The sequence below is a fragment of the Dendrobates tinctorius genome, unplaced genomic scaffold, assembly GCF_039654945.1.
Source record: "Dendrobates tinctorius isolate UK_male_01 unplaced genomic scaffold, ASM3965494v1 ptg000030l, whole genome shotgun sequence".
NCBI classification, from domain to species: Eukaryota; Metazoa; Chordata; class Amphibia; order Anura; family Dendrobatidae; genus Dendrobates; species Dendrobates tinctorius.
In genome coordinates, this window is record NW_027361698.1 from 60,159,700 (window position 1) to 60,180,160 (window position 20,461).

Below are 20,461 nucleotides of genomic sequence, written 5' to 3' on the forward strand. Positions count from 1 at the left end.
TCTGCTCTGGGGCAGTTTAGATTTCCCCTTTCTTGCTTTAGGCTTATTTAGCTCATTGGCTGTGTCTGGGCGTCTAGAATCATCGTAGGTACGCTCCACGGCTACTGCTAGTTGTGTGGATAGGATCAGGGGACTGCAATCCGCTTAGTTACCAACCTCTCTGGTTTTCTGTGGCTTAGCTTGGTCTTGCTTTCCTCGGTGACCCAATCATAACAGATGAGCGATTATACAGGGACTCCAAAAACTTTTCCATATTTTTTATTGTTGCAACCACAAACTTAAATGTATTTTATTGGGATTGAGAGTAATGTACCAGGGATGTTAAACTCAAATTCATAGAGGACCAAAATTAAAAACTTTGACAAAGCAATGGGCCAACCTTGATATTTATTTAAGTCTACAATTGATGAAGGTTTTCCTTATCATTAAATATTATGATGAATCTTTTCATATGGAAACAAAGGTAAAGGAGTTGTGACACAAGCAAACTACATTTTAATTAATAGATCTTGGAAAAAAATAAACACATAATCGCAAATGATGCATATTGGAATAATATAATAGGTTATGTAAGAGCAGTAAAAAGCATATGGCCCCCAATTATGACATAGTCTTTCATACAGTATACTAGGCCCCACAATTCCTCTATATAGAATAATGGACCCCAAATAGACCTCCAAACAGAATAATTTTCCCCACATAGTCCTCCATACAGTATAATAGCTCCACATAGTCCTCCATACAGCATATTGGCCTCATATATTCCTCCAAACAGTCTAATTGGTCCTAAATAGTCCTTCATATGGAATAATGGGCCCCATGTAGTCTACCATACAGAATAATGGGCCCCACATAGTCCCCCATACATTATAATGGGCCCCACATTAAAAAAAAGGTACTCACCTCTCCCGGTCTCCCACTGTTCTGGTCTTGGCAGTGAGGACTTTGATGCACCTCACGGCTCATTATAGTGGGTGTGAAATAGTTACTGTGCAGAGACATTAGTCACTGAGGGTGAATGATTGTGGAGGGAAAGTCAGCTGATGATCCCTCCTCCATCATTGCATTCAACTGTATCAACATTCAGGATGCTGATGGCATTGTGGGCCAAATCACCCTGTGGGACAGATTTGTTCCAGGGGCCAGAGTTTAACATGCGTGTGATTTACCAACACAAGTAGCAAATATTTGTGAATTGTAAAGGAAGTGATACACAGTTTTCTACATATTTTAAAAATATAAATCTGAAAATTGTGACGTGCATTTGAATTCAGACACTTCAGAGTGTGGCACAACTGAAAATCTACATGGCCATCCACTTAAACTGACATTCTCAGCAAGGGGAGCAAAAATTAGAGAAGTAGCCAAGAAGCACATTCTCACTCTCGAAGAGCTGCAGAGATCCACATATAAGGTAACAGAATCTGTTTACATGACAACTATTAGTTAAAAGCGCCACAAATCTGGCCTTTAAAGAAGAGTAGCAAAAAGAAAGCCATTTTTGAAAGCAAGCCATGAGAAATCCCTATTGGATATTTCATATAGCCATGTAGGGCACACAGCTAGAATGTAAAAAGCAAGTGCTCTGGTCAGATGAGGCCAAAATTCAACCTTTTGGGCTAAATGCAAAGCTCTGTATGCTGTGGAAAACGAATAATGCACATCACCCTAAAACACCTTTCCCTCTATCAAACATGATGGTCACAGCATCATGCTGAGGAGATGTTTTTCTTAAGCAGGGACAGGGAAGTTGTTCAGAGTTGATGGGAAGATGGATGGAGCTAAATACAGGACAATCATCAAGTAAAACCTGTTAAAGTCTGCAAAAGACTTAAAATTGGGTCATATGTTCCCCTTCCAATAGAACAATGACTCTGAACATACTGCTAGAGCTAAGTTTTAATGGCTGCATCACAGTCCAGACCTAAATCCCATTGAGAATCTGATATGCTAATCTCTATTGGAAGGGCATTAAGATGAATTGCTATTCAGTACATGGATGACTTGTGTTTGCCAAAGCGGCCATCTATTCTGATTTATTGAAGGAAAACTTTAGAAAGAGCAAACATTATGACTTCTGTAAGTGGAGTGGTGGAACCACTATGCCGTGATCCGAGGAGAACGTGGAGTGACGTAACTAGGTGAACACCTGACTCTTCTCAAGAGATCCTGATAGTGGGGTTAGACTTGACTCCAGATGATGAACAGGTGCTACACCAGTATGGACCTTGGTGCATGACAGCTGACCCCCAAGGGGCAAGAAGCTGGAATAAATGGACTGTTGGCACTGGCAGGCATGGCAGGAACACAGGAGTGGCAGGCGCTGGCGGGCATGGCTGGTATACAAGCAGGCACTGTCAGTTGCAGGCAGATACGGCTGTTAAACAGTTGGGCACAGCAAGTGCAGCTAGGTATCACTGATATACCAGAGAGCATGGCAGGTGCAGGCTGGTACAGCTGGTGTACAGGTAGGCACAGCAAGTGCAGGCAGGTACAGCTGAAAAACAGGAACACAAGGCAAGTTAATGCGGACAGGTACAGGACATGACTGGCGGGTACAGGGAACCTGAGAACTAGCAAGTGTGCAAACTACTGACATTACACATTTCTCAGGCATCTCCATTCAGGTGGATGTGCCCTCAATAAGAAGTGTTTTCCAGCCATTGGTTGGGGACAGTTTAGAATGGTATGTGCTATTCCTTTAAGAAATAGGGAGCCAGTATGTGCCCTGGGATCTATGAGCAGTGATCAGACCATGGACAGCAGTTGGAGGGGAAGGAAGTGCAGGACCGGGGCCACAGCAGTGAGTGAGTCTGCATCCCTTTTGAGGGAGGGGAGAAGCGTTCAGTAATGCTGGAGTTACATTATCCCCCTTTACACCCTCTGTTCTTCAAGCCCGTAAGAAATCTCTCCAGGAGGAGAGGTGCATGGATGTTCTCCTTGGGCTCCCATAATCTCTCATCAGGACTGAACCCCTTCCAATCCACAAGGAAAAAGGTTTTTACTCTTACACTTTTTGTGACCAAATATTCTGTACCTCAAAAGCATATTCAGTGCTGACTGGAGCAGGAGTGATACCTGAATTTTTGAAAAAGGAACTGAGGATGAGGAGAAACACATGAAATGAATTAGAGATCCATAAAGAGGCCAAGAGTTTGAGATTGTATGGTACAGGATTTATTTGTCTGAGAATCTAGAACAGGCTGATGAAGGGAGGGCTCAACTTATCTAATATATAAAGCTCAATGTGGGTATGTATGTATGTATGTATGTATGTATGTATGTCCGGGATTGGCATCCGCACCGTCACAGCTACAGCCACAAAATTTTGCAGCCACACGTCTGGACCCCGAGAGCGCCATAGGCTATGTTGTGAGGCAAAATTTGAACCCCGTGCGTTCCAATTCACCAAGCAATTTTGCCCCTATCTACATAATGGGGCAAAAGTGTATGTATGTATTGGCATCTGCACCGTCGTAGCTACAGCCACAAAATTTTGCGCAGTCACACGTCTGGACCCCGAGAGCGTCATAGGCTATGTTGTGAGGTGAAATTTTAACCCCACATGTTCCAATTCACCAAACAATTTTGCCCCTGTCTACATAATGGGGCAAAAGTGTATGTATGTATTGGCATCTGCACCGTCGTAGCTACAGCCACAAAATTTTGTACAGTCACACGTCTGAACCCCAAGAGCGTCATAGGCTATGTTGTGAGGCGAAATTTTAACCCTGTGCATTCCAATTCACCAAACAATTTTGCCCCTATCTACATAATGAGGAAAAAGTGAAAGGAAAAGTGTTGGAGGCAAATTGACAGCTGTGAGATTTGAGCAAGGGGGACTTAAAGAATGAGAGCGATGGCGCCAAAGAGTATATACCATACAGTTGCTAAGGTGAGGCCCTGACATGAGATACCCACCACACACGGGGATATGAACACACACACAAAATGCGCCACACACTACCATGTGCTTCAACACATATACCACCTTCAGCACACATTTCACCACACATACACCAATCTCGCCACATAAAAGTCGAAACACAAAAGTCACCACTTAAAACTCACCATGCTGTCCCAGAGCTGTTAAAAAGATGAAAAATGAGCTGTGATTGGTTGCTATCAGCAACAGTTTTCTTTGTAGACAGTTGTGGTAACTGAGGCCAATTATTCTTATCATTTCTATGGTGTTATCGTCCTTCTGTAAAGCTGGAAATAACACAATTTATTACCTTGCCAGCACAGACCACCCTCTGACACAGACTGCAGGGGGAGCCCAGTATCACACAGGATAAGATTAGATACACGGCTCAGCAGTCAGTATCACACAGGAAAGGATTAGATACACAGCTCAGCAGTCAGTATCACACAGGATAGGAATAGATACACAGCTCAGCAGTCAGTATCACAGAGGATAGGAATAGATGCACGGCTCAGCAGACACTATCACACAGGATAGGATTAGATACGCAGCTCAGCACACAGTATCACACAGAATAGTATTAGATACACGGCTCAGCAGACAGTATCACACAGAATAGGATTAGATGCACAGCTCAGCAGTCAGTATCACACAGGATAGGATTAGATGCACATTTTTTATGTGCAATATAATCATTATAATTTGTTATAACTAACCACAGTTGGTTACTATGCCCAGGCAACGCCAGGCTCTTCAGCTAGTATATTTATATTATAGCTTGAGACAGACATGTTTTGATGAAATGCAAACATTATCCCCTGGGTTGAAAATCGGCAGATCCAGACGTGTGTGGTGTCTCTTCATCTATTCAGAAGATTTCATTAAAGAGGTCTTGATAACCTCCTAGATCTTAGAGAAGCTCTTATGGAGATTTTCAGCCACAGGAATGTAGGTGGTTGCAGACAAATAAAACGGAACATTGGGGGGTTGAACGTACATTACATAAAACAGGGATTTAGCTAATGATTCACTCACATGATTGTTGTATGAGAATTAGGCCCAAGGCAGGAGTTCTGCCCAATCACTATAGTAAGCATTGACAAAGGTATTTGGTCAGGAACTGGCTAACCATCTCTACTTGGCCATCAGACTGCGGACGGTAGGCTGAAAAGAAGTCCAAAGTGACATTCAGTAGTTTGTAAGTAACCCCCCCAAAAGGAGGATGTTAACTGGATGCCTATATCAGAGACAATATGGAGAGGTAACCCATGGAGGTGAAAAATCTGTAGAATTAACTTCTCTGCAACCACTGTAGCAGATGGGAGGCCAGACAGCAGAATGAAATGAGTCATCTTAGAGAAACAATCCACCCCTACCAAAGATGATGGTACTTCTGGGTGATGCTGGAAGATTGGTGATATTGTACATCGCAATATATTGCCAGGAATCAGATAGTATGGGTAATTAAAGTAAGCGGCAAGTTGGAAGCTGTTTCGGAGTCTTATTCTGGTCACAGCATGGACAAGTCAAGACAAAATCTTGGGCAGTAATCACCACTATTCCATGAAATGAGAAGAGCTGTTTGACCAGTGAATTTGGACGAGTGACCCCAGTGAAGTACCTGCGTCCTCTTTAGTTCGGAGACAAAGGTTTTTCCAGGTGGGGACAGAGATAAGTCCAGTGGGGCAACAGTAAACATCTTGGAGGCCTCAGTGATGCTCTGAGGCTCTTCCTTTTGGTCAGAAGACTATAAAGACCTGGAAAATGCATCCGCTATCATGTTCTTTTCTGTTGGCCAGAAGTGAAGGACAAAATCAAAGCCAGTGAAGAATAAAGATCTCTTGGCTTGACGCACTATGGTAGTTAGGCACTATTTGGACTGAATATAGGAAAAGTTCTTGTGATCCATAAAGACAATAACAGGATGAACTGCTGCCTCAAGTACAAAGTGCCTTTCCTCCAGGACCAGTTTTATCACCAACAGTTCTCGATCGCCTTTTGAATAGTTGCGTTCTGCAGACTAGTAGGATTTAAAGAAAAAAACGCAGGTCACCATAAGGAGATTTCTGGGTGAAAACTACTCTGGCACCAGAGGAAGAGACATCCACCTCCAATAAGAATTGTTTATTGTTGTCCAGCTGGTGCTGCATTGGAGTGGAGCTGAAGACCTGTTTTAAGGCGGCAAAGGTGCTTTCAGCCTCTGGAGTCCACACCCTGTGGTTAGCACCCTTGTGGGTCAGGGCAGAGATTGAAGTGGTCCGAGAGGAGAAATGCGGGATGAATTCGCAATAGTAATTGGCAAATCTGAGGAACCGCTGGATTGCCATTGGACTGTCAGGATGAGGCTACTTTAGAACAGCAGATCACTTTTCCGAATCCATCCTTAATGTTGTCTCAGAGATTATGTACCTGGTGTGAGCTGTCCCTATAAGAACATGAGAGCGCATGTGCCCTAAGCACAGTGCCCAGAGATTTGTAAGCAATGCGCATATCATGGGCAGCAGCCGGAGGGAACAGAAGTGCAGGACAGGTGCTGCGGAGATGAGTGAGTCAGCGTCCCTGCCAAGGGAGGTGAGAAACGTTCAGGGATGCCGATGTAAATTAGGTGAAAAACGTTCAGGGATGCCGATGCTACAACTTACAAAGTAAATGGCTGCCCACTCTCTCCAGTCCCACATGCTCGCTGCCTCGGGGTTATCCTTGACACTGATCTCTTTTTCAAACCACATATCCAAGCCCTTTCCCCTTCCTGCCGACTTCAACTCAAAAATATTTTGCGGATCTGTACATTCCTCAACCAAGAATCTGCAAAAACCCTAGTCCATGCCCTCATCCTCTCTCACCTTGACTACTGCAACCTCCTGCTCTGTGGCCTCCCTTCTAACATTCTTGCTCCCGTCCAATCTATTCTAAACTCTGCTGCCCGACTAATCTACCTGTCCCCCCGCTATTCCCCGGCCTCTCCCCTCTGTCAATCCCTGCACTGGCTTCCCATTACCCAAAAACTCCAGTTCAAAACCCTAACAATGACATTCAAAGCCATCCACAACCTGAGTCCTCCATACATCTGTGACCTCGTCTCCCGGTACTTACCTGCACGCAACCTCCGATCCTCACAAGATCTTCTTCTGTACTCCCTTCGTATCTTCTCTTCCCACAATCGCGTACAAAATTTCTCACGTGCATCCCCCCTACTCTGGAACTCTCTACCACAAGATATCAGACTCTCGCCTACCAAGGAAACCTTGAAAAAAGAACTTGAAGACCTACCTCTTCCGACAAGCCTACAACCTGCAGTAACCACCGAACCACCAAACCGCTGCACGACCAGCTCTACCCTCGCCTACTGTATCCTCACCCATCCCTTGTAGATTGTGAGCCCCCGCGAGCAGTGTCCTCTCTCATCCTGTACCAGTCGTGACATGTATTGTTTAAGATTACTGTATTTGTATGTATTACGTATACCCCTCCTCACATGTAAAGCGCCATGGAATAAATGGCGCTATAATAATAAATAATAATAATAACTTCAATAAGCTCTAACAATAGTAGTTATGGGGTTGTCCTTTACAGTTATAGTGGTTCCGTATGACAAATATCTTCTCATCTAGTATTGTATAACAGTTTTATAAAAACTGGAAAAATTTTTGTATCCGTGGTGATGTTGTATTTTGTCACAAAGCAATTTAAATCAGATAAAATGGAAACACAAGATAAATGCAGTTTTTAATTTTTAAGAAGTCTCTGTGTTGTGCTCCCTGAGTATTTATCGCATTGTTTCATATAAAGTGGGGTCTGTTATCAAACAATCAGATGAAATGAAGGTGAATTGATAGTCATGTTTATGATGCTGTGGGTCTGAAACAAAGCCATTTTTTTTTTTATCTTCAATATTGCAAGTTCACCTTTCAAAACTAGTATCAGATAATTACTTCTATGTGGTCCTTTAATAAAATATCTAATCTTTTGCTCTTCTGGAAACACAAGTCATGCTTCTCCATAGGTTTACAAGCTATCTATTTCGTTATTAAATGCTTCTTAGGTTACAAATAACAGAGTTTAAACAAGACTGAGTACACAAACTCGACAGATAACTATTAGATACTCATCCACAGAAACTGCAATAGTCTTACAAAGGTGTAAACTATATTATAATACAAAATAAATATAAAATTAAATTTAATTTGATAACTCAAGGAGACATTGAAGCTAGCAGGTATTTCTGAATATTTATTTCTAAGTCTAACTATACAGGCATTGCACACTGCGGCGATATCATCGTGCACCTATGCTATTTAGGCATCTATAATTTTGTTTTACACCTACCTAATATCCATGATAAATGACAACAAACTTATTGCAGTCTGATCCTGCAGCTCTGTCACTTATTGCCACTACCTCTCATAGAACAGCAGTCAAATGGAGAGTATAACTGCAAGATCAGACTACACAAGATTTGTTTGTTGTCTGTTGCCATGGAGATCATAAAACAAAACAGGTGATATAAAAGCTAAATATTATGCTTTTTCATTCAATATATCACAAAGTCATTTTTTATTTTAGAAATGTTGGGACAATAAAAAAAAATTGTTTTGGTATGTACACATGACCTTTAAATAAATGATAATGGTAGCTAACTGAGTGAAATTTAAAGCCACTAGCACTCTAAATGTAAATGACTTGACTAAAAGATGTTGCCATGGCCATAGGGGACTAATTTTTTAACTTCTAGTTCAACAGCTTCCATTGAATTTACTGCACTGGCAGACATACCATTGGTGAAACCAGAGCAGTCGCACAGGAGCCCAAGAGGTAAGGGGACTCACTTCTCCAAAGCAAGGCGAATTGTACATAATTATGAAGAGCTATTAAACTGCAAAGACCCCATATATTTTTCTTGCACAGGTGCTCTCTCCTATTCATGCTGCCCCTGGTTCACTGGTAGTTGTTTATATACTCAAAGAGCCAGTTGTATCTTGCACTGCCTGAGAGGACATAAGGGTATTAAGAAGCACTCTTCCTCCCATCAAAATTTGAATCCTATAATGCAATCATCATATTATATACAACTATTTACTTACAATGACTAATTTTGCCTTTCTACCCAACTAATTCTTATTTGTACTAGTAGGTATATGCCATCATATGATCTAAGCATTGACTAGCTGAATCCTTCTACAGTGGGTATGGAATGTATTCAGACCCCTTTAAATTTTTCACTCTTTGTTTCATTGCAGCCATTTGGTAAATTCAAAAAAATATCATTTTTTTCCTCATTAATGTACACTCTGCACCCCAACTTGTCTGAAAAAAACAGAAATGTAGAAATTTTTGCACATTTATTAAAAAAGAAAAAACGAAATATCACATGGTCATAAGTATTCAGACCCTTTTCTCAGTATTGTGTAGAAGCACCCTTTTGAGCTAGTACAGCCATGAGTCTTCTTGGGAGTGATGCCACAAGTTTTTCACACCTGAATCTGGGGATCCTCTGCCATTATTCCTTGTAGATCCTCTCCAGTTCCGTCAGGTTGGATGGTGAACGTTGGTGGACAGCCATTTTCAGGTCTCTCCAGAGATGCTCAATTGGGTTTAGGTCAGGGCTCTGGCTGAACCAGTCAAGAATGGTCACAGAGTTGTTCTGAAGCCACTCCTTTATTATTTTAGCTGTGTGCTTAGGGTCATTGTCCTGTTGGAAGGTGAACCTTCAGCCAAGTCTGAGGTCCAGAGCACTCTGGAAGAGGTTTTTATCCAGAATATCTTTGTACATGTTTCCTTCATTTGCAACCAGTCTACATATCTGTTATATTTAGTCTACATTTCTGTTATTTTTAGTCAAGATGGGGTGCAGAGTGTACATTGCTGAGAAAAAAAATGAACTCTGCTGATTTTACCAAATGGCTGCAATAAAACAAAGGGTGAAAAATGTAAAGGGGTCTGAATACTTTCCGTACCCACTGTATTAAATTTGATGGGAGTGCTTATTTATCTTTACCAGCATTACTAATTGTGGAGTTCTGACCTCTGGGACCCTGGTCAATCTAGAAATCAAAGAATCTGAGGGACCATGTGAATTTCACCTTTTCCAGATGCAAAGTGTACAGGAAAATTGTTGTAGGTTCCTGCTATCAGTAGTTTATCTGTGGGGTCCCCAGTTGTCAGATCCCAATCTATCTCTTCAAAATAAATCTCTTAATGTAGGCCTTAACAGTACTGTTTATTTCATTATACCAAATAAATTTGAAGCACTGCTCTACAAAATATTACTGTGCAACATATTTATTACTAAATGAAATACGTCTTTCCGCACAGCATATAATTAACATCTCAATTGTACATTGTACCTGCACTATTGTCCCAGAGCTATAGTAACTGCCTCATTTAACTGTTTTATAATGTTGTGTTCTACTTGTGTGTCCAACAAAGTTAAAAAAATATTGATCCTTAGTTACTCATAAAGAATACGGTTTTCTACATTGACTTTTTCTATCACCAGCTCCCAGTAGCTCTGCCTATAAAAACCAGAAAACTGATTCTGAATTTACAATGAACTGGAAGCTTGCCGGATGAACAGGCCTTTCTATTATGATACAGTTACTGAACTGCATCAAATAAGGAGAATTTATCAAAATGTGACCTTTGAGCTTAATCGAGTGCGCAGGCTATAGGGATTCACGCGCAATCTGTTTCATTAACTGGTGGCTCTAATTGAATACTTACAGTAACTACGGGACTAACTGGGACTATGGATATCACTGAGATTGGGAAGTGAGAGACATAAGAAAGTAATGTCTCAAAATGAATCGTATACACATTATGTAAATTATTAAAACTCAGAATTTACATGTTTATTTTATACTTAGAATATTATTTTTGTACGGTATAATTTCTTATACTTTCGAGCATGTTTTGATATGGCATTTTTTTCAAATATCATTATCTTGATCAGTTGTCTCCAGCAAGTAGTTTTCCAGGTATTGGGATATTACAACTCTGAGACTTTTGAAAATTGTAGTTTCAACTAGGGAGCAAAAAAGATCGAGCTTTACTTCTATACAAGGAAATATCTTTGAACAAATTATTAAACAGCATGTATGTAAGTACTTGGATAAGAATACAGTAATTAACCAGAGCCAGAATGGGTTTGTAGCAAATAAGTCATGCCACACTAAGGCTGGTTTCACATTAGCGCTTTTTAAGCGCACGCACGGCCGGGGGTAGCTCCGCCCCCGAGCCGGCTCTCTGCCCGGCGTGCCCGCCCCTTGCTTGTAGCGCCGCCTCCTAGCGCACAGCGGCGCCTGCGATCGGCGCACCCTATCTTTAGCATAGGGTGCGCAGATCACGCGCAGGCCGTGCGCTAGTTGCGCTTTGACCTGCGCTGCGCACTTTTGACGGTGCGCCGTGCGCGCCAAAATCAAAATTTTCGGATTTTGGCGTGCACGGCACACCGTCAAAAGTGCGCAGCGCAGGTCAAAGCGCAACTAGCGCACGGCCTGCGCGCGATCTGCGCACCCTATGCTAAAGATAGGGTGCGCCGATCGCAGGCGCCGCTGTGCGCTAGGAGGCGGCGCTACAAGCAAGGGGCGGGCATGCCGGGCAGAGAGCCAGCTCGTGGGCGGAGCTACCCCCGGCCGTGCGTGCGCTTAAAAAGCGCTAATGTGAAACCAGCCTAATCTAATTTCCTTGTAAGATGGAATGACTGGCTGGGTGGATTAGGGAAATGCTGTAGATATAGCATATCTTGACTTCAACAAAACATTTGACAAAGTATCTCATGCTATACTTATTAAATAACATGACTAAGTATAGAATTGACAAGGCTATGTTTAGTTGGATCTATAACTGGCTCAGTGATTGTACTCAAAGGGTGGTAATAAATGGTTGCACATCCAATTGGAAGAGTGATTCAAGTGGGGTACCAAAATGATCTGTCCTGGCCCAGTGTTGTTCAACATTTTTATAAATGACCTAGATAAGGGAACTGAAGGTAAACTAATCAAATCTGCAGACTATGCAAAGCTAATAGGGATAGCTAAAGGCCCCTTACATTTATTGATGCACCAGCGATCCCGACCACGATATGACCCAGTCAGGATCGCCGGTGCATCGCTAAATGGTTGCTAGTGAGCTGCCAAACAGGCAGCTCTCACTGGCGATGCAGCAGCGGTCAGCGGTCGCACTTACCTTTCAGATGCGGCGAGGGTGTCCGTCTTCCGCCTGCGTCTATGGTTGCTTGTCGGCGCTAGCAGGAAGCTGATGACAAGAAATGGACCAGGCCGATCTCGCGCGATCAGCGATAGCCAGCGGGGGAGCCGGTCGGAGGTAAGTATCACATGTAGCGATATCGCTAGCAATATCGCTGTGGAGTCACAAAATCGGTGACGCTTTAGCGATATTGATAGCGATATCGCTATGTGTAAAGCCCCCTTAACACTAGAAAACACAGAGAAAGGATTCAGCAGGATCTAGACAACCTTGAAAAATCGGCAGCGACATAAGGCCCCGTTACACATAACAATGTCCCAGCGATCCAACATGGATGGGATCGCTGGGACATAGTCAGGCTGATCACTGGTGAGCTGTCACATAGACAGCCCCTCTAGCGATCAGGACCAGCAAGCAAGCTAGTTTCTAATGTAAACATCGGGTATCCAGGAGCCGCGGCTCTTGGATACCCGATGTTTACCTTGGAAACCGGCATACACTCTGGTTTCCTAGGTAAACATCGGGTATCTAAGAGCCATGCGGATCCTGGATACCCGCTATTTACCTTGGAAACCAACGTGTATGCCGGTTTCCAAGGTAAACAGCGGGTATCCAAGAGCTGCGGCTCCTGGATACCCGATGCTTACATTAGAAACCAGCGTCCAGCGTCGCTGATCGCTGGTCTCTCGCTGCTACACGCAGCGATGCGTGCTGGCCAGCGGGAGACCAGAGATCAAAAAATGGCCCAGGCCGATCGAGCACGATCAGCGATACCCGGCAGGGGGGGCGGTGACTGATCCCCGTCACACACAGCTATCTCGCTGGAGAGATCGCTGATGCATCACAAAATCGGCGATCTCGCTAGCGAGATCGCTGTGTGTGACAGGGCTTTAATAGAACGGTACAGTGGGGAAAAATGTATTTAATCAGCCAACAATTGTGCAAGTTCTCCCACTTAAAAAGATGAGAGAGGCCTGTAATTGACATCATAGGTAGACCATAACTATGAGAGTCAAAATGAGAAAACAAATCCAGAAAATCACCTAGTCTGATTTGGCAAGAAGATACAGATTAGATAATAGAAAAAATTTTTTGACAGTGAGGGTGATCAATAGGTGGAACAGGCTGCCACGAGAGGTGGTGAGTTTTCCCTCAATTAAAGTCTTCAAACAGAGGTTGGGCAGTCATCTGTCTGAAAAGTTTTTTTAAATTCTGCATTGAGCAGGGGTTTGGACATGATGACTCTCGAGGTCCTTTCCAACGCTAACATTCTATGATTGATCACTAATCTAAAAAATGCCAGAAAATAAATAACTTTTTTTATTTCAAATTTGAAGTAAAATTCTATTATTAATACACTAAAAATTAAAACTGTGTTTTTGAATAATATGTTTGTCCAAAGTATATATCGAAGTAATGAGAAATAAAAAATCACATGTGCAGGAAGAGCCTTTCACTGGTATATCTTGAAGTTGATGTCTCTTAAATAGGGATGAGAGGACCTGCAGATGTTGGGTTCATCGGGTTTGACCAAACTTTAGTGTAAAGTTCAGTTCAGACACTGGAAATCTACTCGAACTTGAACCCGAACCCCAAGGAAGTCAATTGGGATTCAAACTTTTGTGCTGTAAAATGGTCATAGTAAGGGCTAAGGGGCTGTCAAAGGAAGCAGTGTACACCTACAGAATATCTCTCTCTCTCAGCATCCAAACTCCAAACACTGAAACAGACTGACTAGAAAGGTCCATGTTCGGAATTCTACACCGGACACTAAGTGTCCAGTACGAATCCTGGAATTTACACTTAGTTTTCGCTCACCTGTAATTTTAAAGTCAGGTGGATGCATTATTTTCCTTTTAAGCTATATCCATAAATGATGGAGAATTTATGTAGTAGTTGTAGCTTTTTGTTTTTTATCTCTTTTTATTAAATATTTTATCTTTTAACATAGATTAAAAAGATAAGACCAAGTGATGCTTGAGCAATCAACTAAGGCAGCACATGGACTGTGTAGGTTACAGTCTATAAGGACCTTTATGAAGAAGCCAGAAAAGAACAATAAAGTGAACAGTAACAAATTTCTCGTAGGTAAACATATCAGGGATCATGATACTCAAAGAGGTGTTCCACTACATTCTATAATGCCCCCTCCGGTTTAAACCTTGTATAGAAGTATTTTTGTAAATACCTCTTGTTATAATCTGTGAGTGGCACTTTCCGCTCATTCAACATCATGTGAGCCCAGATGCAGCCTCCGCTGACATCCGCTGATGTCATGTCAATTTCCAGATCTCTTGCATTCTCCTGGGGCATGACCCGGTTGCGTGCACCCCTCCTGATTGACTGGTCTGTGGGTAATGTTTCGCCACATGTCACAGCCCAGTATCCAGTGTGTGCTTGCGGCTAATGAAAGCAGAGGAGAGAGGGAAAGCACGCACTGGCTGCTGGGCTGCGACCTGCGGTGAAACACTGCTCACAGTCAAATTAATCAGGAAGAGTGTGCGCAACTGCGTTACGCTTGGGGGAATACAAGACATCTGGAACGTGGCTGCAGCAAGGGTCACGTGATGCCGAGTGTGCGGTCAGCCATAACTTGTACAGGGCTATGCTGAAGTCCGGTACAGCACATGGCTTGCAACATAAGCTGTGCAGGGAAAAAACTATAACTTCTCTTTTTAGTTGGGACCACCACTGGTCAGAATCTTGGAAACTAAATATACAGAATCACCAAATACCTGACATGTATGGAAAATGCAGTATCTTGCTTTTGCAGCAAATCATACTGCTTTGCTTTACAGAGGAGAAAGTGAGGAAGTACCATTTCTTTAAATGAAACACTATAACAATATAATAATGCTAAAAATATTTTGACTCTGAAATACTGTAGCTAAACAATTAGCATGGTAAATGTCAATAAATATAAATTTTGCAGTTTACCATGTATGAAATAGTGAAGAGCGAGTATACTAATTGCTCGGGTTTTCCCGAGTATGGTCGAGTGTCCTCCGAGTATTTTGGGCATGCTCGGAGATTTAGTTTGTGCCACCGCAGCTACATGATTTGTGACTGCTTGACAGCCTGAGTACATGTCGGTATTTCCTAACAAGTAGGCAATCTCCACATGTATTCAGGCTGTCTAGCTGCCGCAAATCATGCAGCTACGGCGACACAAACTAAATCTCCAAACTCGCCCAAATACTCGGAGGACACCCGAGCATGCTCGGGAAAACGTGAGCAACGAGTATACTCGCTCATCACTATTAAATATTCTTGCAGTTCTGAAGAACACAAGAATGTTTAATTTCATAGTTTATTGTTCAATATGTAGGTGACTAATTACTTCTGCAGTCTATCCTAGTTTGCCATTCTCTTAGAAAAAGACAGCAGAACATGTAAACTCTCTGCAAGCACTGCTATAAAGGCCAAGCAGGGTCAAAGATGAGAAGTCTCATAAAGGACAAAATTAGGATCCCTAAGAATAGTCAGAAAAAGATAATCTGAGGTCAAAACAAGGAGCAATTGAAACAACAAGAAACTAAGAGACAGGAATGAACCAAAGCAACACAAGACTATATCTAGCAGCTTGCAGCAGTAAGCTGAAAGCTAAAGTAGGATGTGGTGCTCTCCAGGGCCCTGTGCCATCCAGAACTTCAGGTTCTTCTATCACCAGCTTCACCCACAGAAGCAGATGTTGCAGATCCTGGTGGAGATGTGACAGCTGCTCAGTCATGCCATTAGTCTAAACTGTCAATCATCAGGAACGCACTGCCCGCTGACGAGGAAGAAGCCAGGAAGCTGTGAGGTGATACAATCTTGAAGAATAAATAAGTACAAACACCATGTAGCAAGAGGCTGGTCATCATATTAACATAGCAAAAAAATAATACAATCTGAAATAATCAGGAACTGTCCCAGGTTAGCAACTGAAAGTCAACTAAGTGTAAAATCAATTGTTAGAGATATTGCAGATAAATGACAGCAGCACATTTTTTTATATTCCTCCATTATCTCTTTTGTAAAAACACACCCTCCAAGGCAGTTATAGATACAGTATAGTAGATCTGAGTTTTGTAATTTATCTATTTGCTCTATGAAAATACTGCCTTCAAACGTAATTCACAGTTAATATGTTATGCTGACTACATCAGCTCTGCTACATCTACAGTATAAGGAAGCCTTAGGAGAATGCTTTTACCATCTATGCCTTTCCTTTGTAACTTGCTGAACTGAATCCGTAGATTGTGCTGATATTGGAATGTTTGTATAATGGCGATGCAGTAAATAGCTTAGTTACAAGAAACGAAAGCTGTAAGACTTTACCATTGTGGTTTACAACATCCTCAATGTCTGTGAGTAGATGTATTATGCATGTTGTTCTCGACTGTTTACAGTGATTTCATTGTGCATGACTATACATCTTTTTCCACTGGCCTAAAAGCTCATAAATAGTTTATTAATTTCTGCTAGGGATTTGTGTGTTTGATTTGGAGGGAAGCAGCTTTGTAGCGGGAAAAAACACAGCCATTATGCAAATTAGCCTAATTGTCAAAGCAAAGATGTCAACATCCCATAAACTAAAAAGAGCAAAGAATGTTGCAATGCTAGATTGCTAGAGATCTTTTAAACAGAAATTTAAATGAATGTATTAGCGCTGTTAAACAGTGCATTCATATTGTAAGGTCTCCAAAAGTTTAGTATTAAGAGCTAAGACATAGCTTGAATAATGTACGTTCGAAAACGTCTATGTAGCCATAAAGATAAATAACTGATATAAGGTAAAGGTAAAGCCGCACTATTCAAGATACTTAAGAAAATGGCTTATGTCCCCATTTCATCAAGACCTGTCTTGACTAGAGATGAGAGAACTTGTTCTGAAAACGTTCACCAATCTCAAATTCGGCACAAACGCAGAATATTCGGATTCGTTTTCGGTTCCCAAGTATTTTTCAAAGTTGGCAAAATTCGGTCTCAGTTCGGTAAATGATTGCTTTTCCACTTATGCTTTTGTTTTGACTTTGTCTAGGATAGTGGTACTTGTATGATGAGCCCTGGGGCACATGTTTTATAAAGGTAGGGTGTGTGTCTGAGTCAGAGGAGCGTTGGAGTGTAAATTTTTTTCTTTTTTTTCCCTGTAATAGACTGATGGAATGTATATACATTAAGTTATCAGGGCGCAGAAAGCATCCACGATATCACGACAGGTCTTCTGTGATTGGCAGGCGAAGTCACAAGTACAGTGTAACAACCCAGTAAGGCAGCTCCTATTGCTGCTGCAAGTAAACTTGTCATTTAGGAAGATAAGATCTTGTCCTGTGTGAAATCGACCTTACAGCATCTAAGGGTACCGTTACACTTAGTGATGCACCAGCGATCCCGACAACGATATGGATCGCTGGTGCATCGCTAAGTGGTCGCTAGTGAGCTGTCACACAGGCAGATCTCACCAGCAACATAGCAGGGGTCGGGGGTTGCTACTTACCTGTCAGACGCGCCGATCCTGGCGTCCTCCCGCCCGCCTCCACGCCTCGCTCGTCGGCGCCACAGGAAGCGCAGCAGGAAGTGGCTGGCGAGGAATGGTCCAGGGAGTTCTCACGCGACCAACGATGAGCAGCGGGGGAGCTGTTGGAGGTAAGTATCACATGCAACGATATCGCTAGCAATATCGCTGCAACGTCACAAAATCGGTGACTTTACAGCGACATTGCTAGCAATATCGCAGTGTGTAACGGGGGCTTAAGTATATTGTGCTAAAACTGTGTTGCAGTCAGGAGGGCCAATTTGCTAATCCAGTTCATTTGGGCTAAAACTGTGCTGTAGTAAGGAATCAGAAGGCCCCATTTGCTCTTCAAAATCATTAGGCCTAATATTGTGGTTTATCCTGGAGGCCCTATTTGCTACTCCAAATAGTATGGGCTAAAGCTGTGTTACAGTGAGGAATCAGGAAGCCCAATTTGCTAATTAAAATTGTTAGGCCTAATATTGGGATTCAGCCATGAGACCCCATTTGCTAATCCAGTTTGTTTGGGCAACACTCAGGAGACCCCATTTTCTAATGAAAATTGTTTGGGCTAAAACTGTGTGGCAGTCAGGAATCAGGAGGCCCCATTTGCTAATCTAAATCATTAGATCTAAGGGTGTTGTTCAGACATACTACCTAAGGGAAAAAATAGTGATTGTTCATTTACTAACAGTGACTGAGAGGTCTCGGCCGAAGATTGTAAAACAACTGGTTAAAAGAGGGGAAAGTTATATATAACATGAATGTGAAAAAGTGAGGTTGTGGTGGAAGGGGAAATAGGCTTGGTGTTTGACATGCATGTGGGTTAGGTGTTAATGTAAACTCAACTGAACAAACACCGTCTCTACCTATCCAATGTGGCTGTGGCCAGCATTGGTCTAGAGTTTGCAGTTTGCAGGGGCGGTAAGGGTTCCTTAGCCTGAGACTTTTTTGAGACCGAAAAGGAAGAACCAAGTCGCGTTATGTGCCAAATTTGCAAAAAATAACTCAGTAGAGGCAAAAATTGCAATAAGTTGGCTACTACATACATGAACTGGCACATGCGTGATCAACATGCTTTAGTCTGGGAATCTCACTGCTCTAAAATGTGAAGTAGTTGGCCTCGCCAAATACCAGCCATCCCATCAATCTCATTTGCTGCTCCTTCCTTCTCTGTCACCATGGCAAGTGTTCTCACACAGCTCTCCGGCCACAGAAACTCCACTTTTCTTATCCCCTACAGTCAGTATGAGGGAGAGCCCTCCAGCTGTTATGGAAGTTGGCATGCCTGCTGTTTTTGTTTCACCGAGCACAACACGCCTTTCTCAATCCACCATAACATCTCTGCCAATACCTCACTCACAGTCCAGCAGTTTGTCCTGTTCACATTACTCCACCCTCTCTGATCACACCAGTCATCCCTTAGTTCCGCAATTGTGGTCACATAAAACAATGTTTCCTCCTACACATGCCAAAGCTAAGAGCTTGAATTCCACCATCTCCAGTCTGTTGGCCACAGAAATGCTGCCTTTCCATCTTGTGGATACAGATGGTTTCCGAAAGTTAATGGCTGTCGCAGTCCTCCAGTACCAGTTGCCCAGATGCCTTTACTTCTCTAAGAAAGCAGTGCCTGCGCTACACCAGCATGTCAAAGACAATAGCACCTTTTCCCAGAAAAAAATCTATGTCTACCAGGGAGCATTTCACCACTGACAACTGGACAAGCAAACATGGCCAGAGGCGTTACATCTTGCTGACTGGGCATTGGGTGACTCTGGTGGCAGTAGGGGCAGGTTACGACAAGGTGTAATTCCACTCTGCACATGTTGCAGCATCTGTGGAAGCAGCTACGAGCCCTGGTGCAGTTTGTCCTTTTGCATAGCCTGGGACAACGCAGTGCAGACGTGGTGCAAATCACGCTTGTGGAGTGGGCACAGATGAAGAACCTCTGCACCCTTCTGCACAATTTTGACATGACTACTAGTTAGGGCTGATGATGCCATCATCCACCTCACTATTCCGGTCATCTACATGCTGGATGGAGCACGCTTTGATTTGGAGGTGGTTTACCCATTGAAAGAGGTGGAAGCAGAAGAGTATGTGGAAGGGATAACAACATCTTTAAGTTCCAGACTGTTGTCGCACAGGCAGGTGCGATAGGACGGTGGATTAAAGTGATCCAGGGGGGCTTATGGAACCAGACAAACTGTTAGTAAAGGTGCAGAAGCCGAGGAACAAATGGAGGACGATGAGGAGGAAGTGGCATATTATATATATGTGTATATAGGTGGGCACCACGGAAAATATGACATGAATATGATAACTGGGTGCAACACTGTGCCAAGTAGATCAAATGATAAAAAGGTAGAAAAGAGACACAGGATAACATGCACGCAACAGCAGAATGTCCATGTGAAAAAAGGCTTTTATTGACATACAATAGCCAGAGAGATCCAAGTGTACAATAAAAACAATTAAAAACCACAAATGAAACAAGTGGGCAGGTGGAGAACACATGCAGTATACAAAGGAAGAAATGTTTATATAAATAAGTGTTTCAAAAAAATGCATTCACAACAATGCCTTCTATCACCATATAATATGCATAAATTGTTTAGTATAAACATATGGACAATTTGCAGCAGTAAAGTCCCATCAGTCTAATAGTCACTTGTAGGTATGTAAACAATCCAAATGATTACCATGCAAGTCCATAGATGAGGGAAGGCAATTGCTGGATCACATGAAAATTACCTAAGCATACTCACACTGCCCACAGCACCCAACGCGTATCGCTGCTAACCTGCAACTTCGTCAGGGGAAGTAGCCAGGAA

General features: G+C 42.6%; 1 long non-coding RNA gene across 1 annotated transcript; it reads right to left on the reverse strand.

Annotated features, from left to right (window-relative positions):
- Positions 1-419: 419 nt before the first annotated feature.
- On the reverse strand, positions 420-20,441 carry LOC141086075 (uncharacterized). Its single transcript, XR_012231502.1, has 3 exons — positions 20,396-20,441; positions 4,072-4,212; positions 420-2,497 (listed from the first exon to the last, which is right to left on the reverse strand). It is a non-coding gene; the product is annotated as an uncharacterized lncRNA (long non-coding RNA).
- Positions 20,442-20,461: the final 20 nt, after the last annotated feature.